General features: G+C 40.7%; 1 long non-coding RNA gene across 1 annotated transcript; it reads left to right on the forward strand.

The window, feature by feature from the left end:
• The first annotated feature begins 1,864 nt into the window (after positions 1–1,864).
• LOC107573223 (uncharacterized) lies at positions 1,865–8,067 on the forward strand. The gene is made up of 3 exons (XR_001607468.1): positions 1,865–1,964; positions 3,617–3,619; positions 8,053–8,067. It is a non-coding gene; the product is annotated as an uncharacterized lncRNA (long non-coding RNA).
• The last annotated feature ends 2,687 nt before the right edge of the window (positions 8,068–10,754 follow it).

Raw genomic sequence — 10,754 nt, forward strand, 5'->3', positions numbered from 1 at the left:
GTTTTCTTTGTCTCCCTTTATGGCCCATTTGCATGTTTATGGCCGGTCTGGAGGACTGGTACAGTTTTACCCAAAATATAGTACCAATCGTATGATGCATTTCACAATCACATACTGTACATCATTGTTTGAGGAATACAGAGCAGATCATATTGATACCAAGAAAGAAACATTTAGAAGATATTAAACCAGAGATACATTCATACACCTGAATATCCGCGTTTAGGGCTTAACTAATACAAATAACGAGTGGTAACTCCGCTAATCTAATAGGGAAACATACACACAACACATGCATATACCAGATACATTTGTAACTGATTAATTATTGTCTAAATAAAGAAAAGGTCTATATGTGTGTGTGTTGTGTATTGTGTGTATGGTGTAGTTTGCAGGTCTGCCAGGCCCATTGGTGCCTGGCCCCAGGGGTCATTTACATCTCTTTGGAATGTGTTTGAAGTCAGATGGGGAGATGCGAGTGGTGGTTTTGTGACATTTTCTCCTGATAACGCAGAAAATAACTTAAATTACACTTTCAGTTTTGATCATACAGATACATCAATCGAATCTGTAAAGGGTCTACTTTTATTTTTATACACTCATAATAACGACAAAACGCTGTGCTTTTGTAGAATAAAGAAAATAAACAGGGTGCATTCTCTGCCATCTATCTCTGTCACCTCTCTTCAGACACATAAATAAAACAACCCGAATCTCAGCGAATACTTGCCTCAAAGACAAGATAAATATATGTATAGAAAGCTTGAAATGTCTAGTTTTAAATTAACCAATTCAAGTCGAAAACAAATAATTAATTTTTATGTAATCCGTATGAAAGTAAGGAGTGGTCCAGTTTCTCCCGTATCGCCTCATTATAGCTAATGTGTTCCCGCCTTGCTCTGAGCGCGCTGTTCATATGGAAATGAACTGAGGCAAGCCAGGTAATCATGTACACGAGAAATGGCATAAAACGTCAAACTTCATCATAGAATTACTTACTTTTTCTGCGCGTTTGCATGATGGCACGCTACACGGGTGAAGAAGCACTTCAGATGGTTCTGGACAGCGACGAAGAGTTTACTTTCTCCTCAGAGGAAGAACGCGACTCAGATGATGAACGTTTGCATTCTGAAGAACGTTTGGACACAGCGGAGGATATAATTCCTGACGAGTAAGCCTTTTATTATTACCTTTATGATTTAAAATGTTGCTCAGCTATAGCCTATTTTATATCTAAATTTGAAAATTTCCAAACAGGCTATTGTCAGATTAAAATAAACTTTTCAGAGTAAAATTGGTTGAAATATGAAATATCTCCTTAGTTTTGAATGTTGTACAAAGCGCGTATATAACTATATATAATGATGATATATAGCCTATATAATGATACATATACAGTGGGGCAAAAAAGTATTTAGTCAGCCACCAATTGTGCAAGTTCTCCCACTTAAAAAGATGAGAGAGGCCTGTAATTTTCATCGTAGGTATACCTCAACTATGAGAGACAAAATCAGAAAAAAAATCCAGAAAATCATAAAATATATATAATGCTATAGGCCGATATAAACATAAATATAATATTTTATATCGCTTACAAAAATTAACCATGGTTTTATGTATTTATTTACTGTTTAGACTATATTTTTCCAAATGGTGAAATTGTTCACCAACTAGCTTTTGTTCGCGAATATCTGATGTGGTAAATATTTTGAATGCGTTATACCCGGCTATTGGCGTTAGCGATCGTCCGAGGTGTAAATGTCACTGATAAGTGGCCCATCGACAGACATATACGTGCATCTATTCTTATCAGTGATGCAATTTATTATCTGTTATGCATCTTCTGGTAATTGTTAACAACAGTTTCATTTTTTGTTTAGGACTGCGGCTGCATCACCGGCATTTTGCACAAGAAAGGCATGCGAGTGTCGTTCAGTTTTGAGTTCGCTGGAAAATCATACTGAGTAAGTGCACAGTTTAGTGTATAGTAATTGTTTTTATTATGCCTATATGGTAATATTATTTGTGGTTGGGATAACACAATAAGTAAATCTTCCTGTATGGGTTTACAGAAATTCTACTTTTGTTATGCTTATATCCCACATGAAAAAATACTATAGTAATTTATAGTCAATACTATAGTTTTTTTGTACCATACTATAGTAAAGTGTATTACACTGTATATATTATAGTTTTTACAACAGTAAAACTACAACAGTAAACTGCAGTGTATTGTAGTATAATATACCCTATAGTTGTAGAAAACGAAGTACAGTATTGGGTAAAGTCATTTGTTTTTTATTACTATAGTTGTTATATTACCACAGCAACTATAGAATTACCACAACAAATTAAATCAAGTACTTTACTGTAGTATGGTATTCTGTTTTCTCATCAAGTACGCATATACTAAGGTACTGTGAAAAATAAATGCTAACATTTGTTTACAACACTTTTTAGGACTGTGAATACACCACTCTCGCCTTCACCTGCACGTGCAAAGGGCCATAAATATAAATGGACAGACGTCAGCATCAGTGAGCTGTACTGCTACTTTGGGCTACTCTTCTACATGGCCATGCTGAAGTTGAGGTCCATCAGAGACTACTGGCAGCAGGACAATCACCCAGAGATCACCCAGGAGTTGAGGGACTGGACTTCGGGATGAGACAGGTAGGATTTCAGGACTGATTTGGTGTTCATCGGAGGAGTGGCAGACGACCAAGACAGCACTTTCGGGGATTTGAGTGGTTTTGTTAGCAGGTGTTTGTTGGACGCTACTGTGATCTGAAGCATCAGGTGTTGAGATAGTGTCTAACTCTGTTGCTGGGTGCTCAGGTAGGATTTCTTGTCCATCTGAGGTTATGGTTGTTACGGTTCTCTGAGAGTGAGGTGAAGAAGTGCTGTTCTCTGTGGTTTGTTGGGTTATGTGGTCGCTGCCTTCTCTTCTGGCTGCTAGTCAGGCGGAATCTGGTTTCTCTTTCTTTTCCCACTTCCGATCATCCTCTTTTCGTTGAAAGAACTCTTTCATCATCATTTTCATCAGTTCTTGTGAGTCGAAACATGGTGATGTCTTTTGTTCTTGTGTGGATTCAGTTTGAGTTCCGTCAGCTTGGAACCTTTGTGAGTTATTTTGTTGATTCCTTGGGCTGGTTGCTCTAGGGTGTGTTTGTCGTTTTCCCTTGGAGGTTCTGTTGGATTCCCACAAGCTTTTCCCTCTTGAGTTTCCAAATTAGGTTGGCTGGTTCCACGATTGCTCCCATTGATTCTCATGAGGTCTTGATTGGTCCCATGATTTCTCCCAGTGGCGTCCAGGTGAGTGTTGTCGTCCATGCGATCCGTCCCAGCGGTTACTTCTCTATTTAGGTCGGGTACCAGTATGGGAGTCCCATTCTCTGTTGGACGAGGATGCTCTCCATTCTTTAGGTGGCAGCTTGATGCTTTCTTGATGTTGGGCGCCCTCTGGAGCCAGCCCCTTACTTTGAGTGTTGAAGTTAAGAACTACTGTGGTATTGGCGCCCTTTTCTGAGGCCATCTTTTGTTTGCCGTAGGCTTTGTGTGCCATGTCTCACAACTGCTGAGCATTCATTGTGCGTGGACTTGTGAGAACACCAAGATGGTGGCTTACCCCAGAATGAAGGTTTCTCAGGAAGAGAGTTTTAAAGTTCAGGTCCTCTTCCATGTCAGGTTCGTGGCGAGCTCCGAAGTATGCTCGTCTGAGTCTGTTGTAGTAGGCTTGAGGAGCCTCATGGTGACCCTCTTTGGTCTCAAGGGCAGCCACTAATCCTTGTTCTGACTCTGGGTCTGCGAATTCTTTAATGAGGGCTTCTCAGAGCAGGTGATAATCAGTCTTTGTGTGAGCAGGCTGCCGGTCTAGGAAGCTGCACATTTCAGGGCCGGATGTTGTTCGGAGCAAATAAAGTCTATCATTGTCAGTGATATTGGGTCTCATCTCCAGGTGGAAGTCAATGTCTTGCAAATAGGTCTGGACGTCGTGGTTACCTGGCACACTCGGGGTGAATTTTCCAATGTTCCTGGCTAGCTTGTCAAGGTCTTTGAGGTCCAAGCCATGCCATGATCTGTGGCTGGCTGGACCAAGTTCTTTCAGCTTGGGTGAGAGGTAGGGTTCTTCAGAGGGAGCTGGTGAAGGTTTCAGCACCACCCCCTCACCCTTTTCACTACGTGTCAGTCCAGGAACAGGGCACCCGGTCCTGCTTCAGCAGGGGTGAGACTGGTGCCCGTCATGTCCTTGACGGCTCATGGCGCAATTCATAGCCGTGTTTGAGTTCCTCTTTGACACTGTCGGACTCCTCTTTGATGTAGTCCATCTGTTGTGTTAGACGGCTGATCTCAGTTCTCAACTTATCCAGGTGAGTCTCAAGGGCTTTAATTCTGCTGTTCTTGTTTCTGAAGTCAGCCTTTGCCTTTTCCAGTAGCTGTTCTGCATACTGTAGCTTGTTGGAGAGATCAGTGTAGTCTGCCTTGCCTTGTTCCATTTCTTGGGTAGTAGCTGCCAGGGTCACTTGTAGCCTGGTGATCTATCATGGTTCTTCCTGTCATTCTTGAGCCTCCAGTTCTAGCTGTTCGATGCGTCGTTGGGCGCGTGTCAGCTCCTGCTGGAGATGGGCAGTGTGCCTGTCGCTCAGCTTGAGGGAAGGAAAGGTAGGATGAGAGTCAAGTATTCAAGTTTCACAAATATCTGTTAAAAGTTCTCTGCTTTTATGATTCTCACAGGTACAATCCCAAAAATAGCAGCAGTAGTCAACTCAGAAGAGGACAGCTGAGAGAGAGGAGAAGAAAGAGGGTGAAGTTCACTCCCAATGTTAGGAAAAATGACAAGGTTGACAGAGTGGTGGGGCTGTTGGGTCGATACACCTAGGGGGTTGGTTTTGCTGTGTTAGCAGGATAAAACTAACTGACCTAAGTATTGAGGAAAACCCCAATTTTCCTTTGGGGTTTTGCTAACTTGATGGGCCAATGCTCTTATAAACTAGGCTTGGTGACGAGTTAATTAAATAAATGAAGGAGAGAAAAGAAGGTCTAACAGGTAGGGAAAAAACTTAAAATCCATAATGATGTCATTAAAAATTATAAGAGCAATTATAATTAAACTAATCAATAAGTATTATTAAAGTAGGGAAGCCCAAACCCTAATTAACTACAAATGAAACCAAAATTTCAAAGCAGTAATGATAGAAAATTAGTAATATTTATTGATGTCATTAAAATTGATAAGAGCAGTTACAACTGAATTAATCAAAAGGTATCATTAAAGTTCTGAGGGTGAGAACCATAATTAATTGCTAATAAAACCAACAGCTTATGTCAGTTTAAACTGATAGAGTAAACAAGCTGAAGGGGGAAGGACAAACCGTAAATAAACTTGATCAAAAGTTAACTATGAGATGCTAACTATGAGATGGTTGGTTACAATCGCATACAGTGAGGCTATTAAGTTTGAAATTGTCAATATTCTTTTCAATGGGAGGAGAGGAGAAAAGAGATAAGATAAGTGTAGAGAGAAATGAGGTGAAAAGCCCACTAGTGTGAGTTAAAGTTCAGATGTAACTGATTACACTTCAACACTGCCAAAACACTGCATTCAAACCCAATAGACCACAAAATGCTACATGCTAACTGCTAGCCTTCAATGCTAATGGTCATACTTAGACTTAAATGCAAATGCATTAGCTTCAGTTAGCTTAGCTATGCTAGTGTTTGTTTACAAACAGCATCAATATGGCACTAGCAGACTGTGCCTGCACACCTGAAAGTGACCCCGGAAAAGGTTTCTTAGGACTTCCGGGTTATGGCTGTTGCTATGGTGACAACAGTAAACCAGCATGTGAGTTGCACACAGTTTACGTGCATCATGTGAAATGACAGTGCTTTTTGGTTGTTCAGTGTGAAACGCACAATTTAGATTCTTTCTATTTCAACTCTTTAGAGTGAAGTAACTTTATCTACAGATTTACTGCAGTTAATACAATAACGTTATTGTGACATCTGCGGATCTCAGCTCTTTGTGTTAGCCTATTAACATATTAATGCTGTGCAACTGGCTGTTGGACTTCCTGACTGGAAGACCTCAGGCAGTTCGGGTCGGCAGCAACACATCCAGCACCATCACACTGAACACTGGGGCCCCCCAAGGATGTGTGCTGAGCCCCCTCCTCTTCACTCTGCTGACCCACGACTGCACACCGTCACACAACTCCAACCTCCTTATTAAGTTTGCGGATGACACGACTGTAGTGGGTCTCATTAGCAACAGAGATGAGACAAACTACAGGACCGAGGTGAGCCGCCTCTCTCTGAATGTGGAGAAGACGAAGGAGATTGTTGTTGACTTCAGGAGAGTGCGCACTCAGCATGCTCCTCTGACCGTCAATGGTGTGACTGTGGAGAGGGTGAGCAGCACCAAGTTCCTGGGTGTGCACATCACAGAGGATCTCTCCTGGACTGACAACACCACAGCACTGGCCAAGAAAGCACAGCAGCGTCTCTACTTCCTCCGCAAACTGAGAAGAGCCAGAGCCCCAGCCCCCATCATGTGCACCTTCTACAGAAGCACCATCGAGAGCATCCTGACCAGCTGCATCACTGTGTGGTACGGCGCCTGCCAGACAAAAACGCACATGGATTTAACCACACAATTTTACTTGATCAAGATTTCACAATTCTCCCATAAAGCAACGTTCAGGCACTCTCTCGGAGCGCCGTGTCTTAAGTTCATTAGTTTTTAGTGAATTAAATGGCAAAAGAGCATTAATTAGCTAAGATAATGGTCTCATACCGGGAGATAGCCTAGTTGTTTCAACATTGGGACACACAATGTGAATCAATCTAGCTACAAACAAAGCCTAATAAGAGAAGGAAATGAGGAATCACTTCTCTCTTCATGCGCTTTATAGGGACTTATTTTTGTCTCAGCAGACAATTCTTAAAGGGGTCCTATTATACTTTTTACATTTTTGTCAGTGTGTATGTTTGGGCATAAAAAAGATCTAGAAAGTTACAAATCTCAAAGTCCACTCCAAAGGAAGATATTTAGATTTTTTTTTAAATTCCTTTTCAATAACTACAACGAACGGCTCATTTGGACTACAGCGTTTGTTTTCCGGGCTTTGTGATATCATAACGCGGCCCATTAGAATATCATTACAAATAATTCCCGCCTACAGAAATGTGAATGGTTGGGGGGTGGGGAGGGGCGAGGTTGTGGTTAGAACGCTTGGTTGAGTGAGTGCATCAGACGAGACGACGAAGAAGAAGTGCTGCTGCAGAGTTATTGCATCAGAGAAAATGGAGAAGAGCTGCTGTGCTATAGCTTAAAATTTTCGGCATGTCTAGAACAATTCTTACAAGTATAACACGACGTAGCTGGGCGCCGCAGACTGACGGCGAATGGCACCGCCGGTGTGCCCACACTCATAGAAAATAATGTATTTGAATTTTAAAGATGTGGCGCAACGCAACATTGCACTTCTCGTCTGGTGCGCGACCGCCTGAAATGCTGTTTTTTTCACCTCCGTGCCCAAACGTCTTTGTTTGGGCTTCCGAAAGCGGATGATGTCAGGAAACAGTGGTTGCAATTTATTTTTTAACTCTGTCCCTGAGCATTATAACCCCAATTTGCTATTGTGTGCTGCGCATTTTACTGAGGACAGCTTCCACAACACGAGGGAGTACAGTGTAAAAGCCAAAAGCTTTTGTTGAAAGAGGGAGCAAGGGGCGTGGCAGTACTGAAACACCGTCTAAGCTGTTCGCCAATCACAACGCACTGGGACAGCTAACCAATCACAACACATTTTGTTTTTCGGAAGGCGGACCTTCATCAAAGCCGGAACTAATCGAGCCGTTTGTGCCAGGCTGGGGAGAAAGGTATTTTAATAATGTAAATTATGTGAAAAATAATGTGTTTTTCGAACCACCAAGCATGAGAGCATGTTCTAGTACACCCCCAAAACAAAATCAAGACTTTTTGACACGTGTTTGCCTGACAAAGGTCTTTGACTGAAACGTTGCTATTTTTAACTTTTTTGAATAAAGGGAGAATAACAGTGTGCAGATCTTTTTTCTATACTTTCATACATTCAAACACGCTGGCAAGCCTTAATAAAAGTATACAGTAACACAACAACTCTGTTTCTCTGTCTCTAATCTATCTTCCCGGACAAATAGAACAGATACAACACAAAATGACTTGGTGTTATGAATTATAAGCTAAATTTTCCTACATTCTCCACCATTATATGTAAGGAATTAGTTCAAGTTCAAAGGGAATCGAATCCAAAAATTCCGAATCAACTTGATTCAAAATTGATAGTTTTCAACTATTCGTCCAGCGAAACGTTAAAATCAGGATATCTTATCAATTTTGATATTTATAATATTCCCTTGGCCAAAGGTCATAATACATGCTAGCAAATTCTTTTTTCTGAACTAGGTAACAAGATCTGGGCAAACGTTTAGCTTTATAAATACACAACACCAGACACTGCTTCTTTATAATGAAACAAGAATTTACTGTTTGCTACTCTAGGATACATGAAACTACACTACTGAAAGCACACACAAACATACAGTTCAGAGAATGAGAGTTACTGAGTTTGACTGAAGTCCCAAAAGTCTAGTATTTGCTACTAGTTCTTAAATCGCAACCTGAGAAAATCACAAAAGCAGAGATTTGGCTTATCTTTACTGCTTAAAGGATTTAGCACCAGTTCAGCAAGAAAGGAGACCTCGTTTGTTACTTGCGTTCACTTGTTGCAGGCGCTCGGTCCTTGTATGGCGTCCTTTTGGGAAAACACTTGTGATGAATGGATGGTTGCTTGGTTACGTAGGAGCTTCGGCAGTTGGTTGCCTTGGTTATGGAGGGTGACGTGCTTGAAGTTGAGAGTCTGAGTTGCGCGGATCAAAGACTGTTGAAGCTTTGTGACTCTGCAGAAATCGTGTGATGGTGCAGTGAGTGAGCGCAAGTGGGAGCACGATCAAACAAAGGTGAAAGAGCCCTGAATCAGTTGTGACATTGGGTTTTAAGCGGGCCGGCTAAGTCCGTCCCAGGAGCGATTGTCCCAATCAGACGTTGTTGCAGGGCGGAATTGTTCAATCTATCACGTGGGGGAATATTTTTGCAGGTTTTGTTAATAACTTCTATAAAGTGTCCTACAACGAACACTGTTTATAATACCAACTTTTCATCCACACCAAGGTTCTGCAAATAAAACAAGCTTTCATTCAACATCAAATGTCAGGTATCTTGCATACACATTAATAACTTTATCTACTAAAAGGGGTTATAAAACATTGTTTAAACTCCATCAATTACATAAAACACATCAAGCAAAAAAGGCACAAAACACATTATTCGTGAATAAAGATGCTCTACTGGCAATACTTTAAATGATTGTCTTTTGAAATAGTCTATGCAAGTTTCTGTTCTTTGTTGGAGTGAGAAAGAGCGCGTTTTTTTGAAATGCATAGAGGAGGAGGGAGGACATGGCCCAAAGTGGGATTCGAACAGCTGATGACTCGTATCGTTGGTTCAGAGTTGATTCTATTTTTTGGATAGATCATTTTTTTATTTATATTGCACTTTCAGCTTCACAACTTTGCAGATAGTTTACATTCACATTCAGCTTCATTACACACTTCATAAAAGGTAATTTTCTGAAAAAGCATAATAGGGGCACTTTAAATGCATAACGGGTATTTTCAAAAGATCTAAGTCAAATGTTTTTCAACATTAGCATGTCTCAAACAGATAAGCTTTAGGGAGTCCTTGTTCAACTCCATTATGTTGCAATATTTTCTAAAGCAGTTTTTTTTTACTTTAAACATTTATGTTACAGCAGTAATGAGTGTCAGGGTCCCGCCCTGACAGTCATGTCTGTTCTGTCTTTGTTTAGCGTTTCCTTGTTTGTCTTGAGTCTGAGCACATGGCTTTGTCTTTATTTATGTTGGCCATGTGCTCCTCTCGTCATGCCCCCTTGTTTCCCTCTGTCACGCCCCCTTGTTTAGTCCTAGTCTAGTCCTCGTTAACTTGATTATGTCCACCTGTTCCTCATGTGCTCTGCTCCTTTATAGTGTGCCTCTTTCCTCATGTCTTTGCTGGTTCGTTGCGTTAGTTCACTGCATGTAAGATCGTTCCGTATCAGTCTACTTGTCATATTAATAGTGTTATGTTTTTCATTCCTAGTCAGTCTAGCTTTGCATTTAGTTCTCTTGAAGTTAATTTGAGTTTCTTTGTCTCTCTCTCTATTAAACTGCTGTGACAAGCCCGTGACAAATGAGTATGTATTGTAAGAAAAACCACAAGCGATTTGTAAGTGAAACTCACACAGGACGCTCCCTTTATTTGAAACATATTTCAGTAATCACTGAAAGTATCTCTGCTGTTTATCAGGTTTGAAAGGTTAACAAACTTTTTTTCTTTTATTTTTCAATTAATGTTCCCAAATGTTTGTGTTTGGATGAGATCAGGTAGGTTCAATCCAAATAAACTTAAGCTGTTCCAAAACTAAAAGCACACATGATGAGATTTTTTTTCTTTCTTTCTTTTGTTTTTATTTGATTGATTGATTTATTTTAAGATTTTGAGGTAGAGGGGCTTTCTCTATCTTTTTCTCCCAGCCCCATTGACTGCCAAGGCAAAGCTTCCACCAGGCCCAGGTGTTGCTGTAGTTCATGTGCAGAAGCTGACAGCTACACTATATCATCCATATATCTGTAAGAACATCATAATGGAAAGT

The sequence above is a fragment of the Sinocyclocheilus grahami genome, unplaced genomic scaffold (genome assembly GCF_001515645.1).
Source record: "Sinocyclocheilus grahami isolate Dianchi unplaced genomic scaffold, SAMN03320097.WGS_v1.1 scaffold1895.1, whole genome shotgun sequence".
NCBI classification, from domain to species: domain Eukaryota; kingdom Metazoa; phylum Chordata; class Actinopteri; order Cypriniformes; family Cyprinidae; genus Sinocyclocheilus; species Sinocyclocheilus grahami.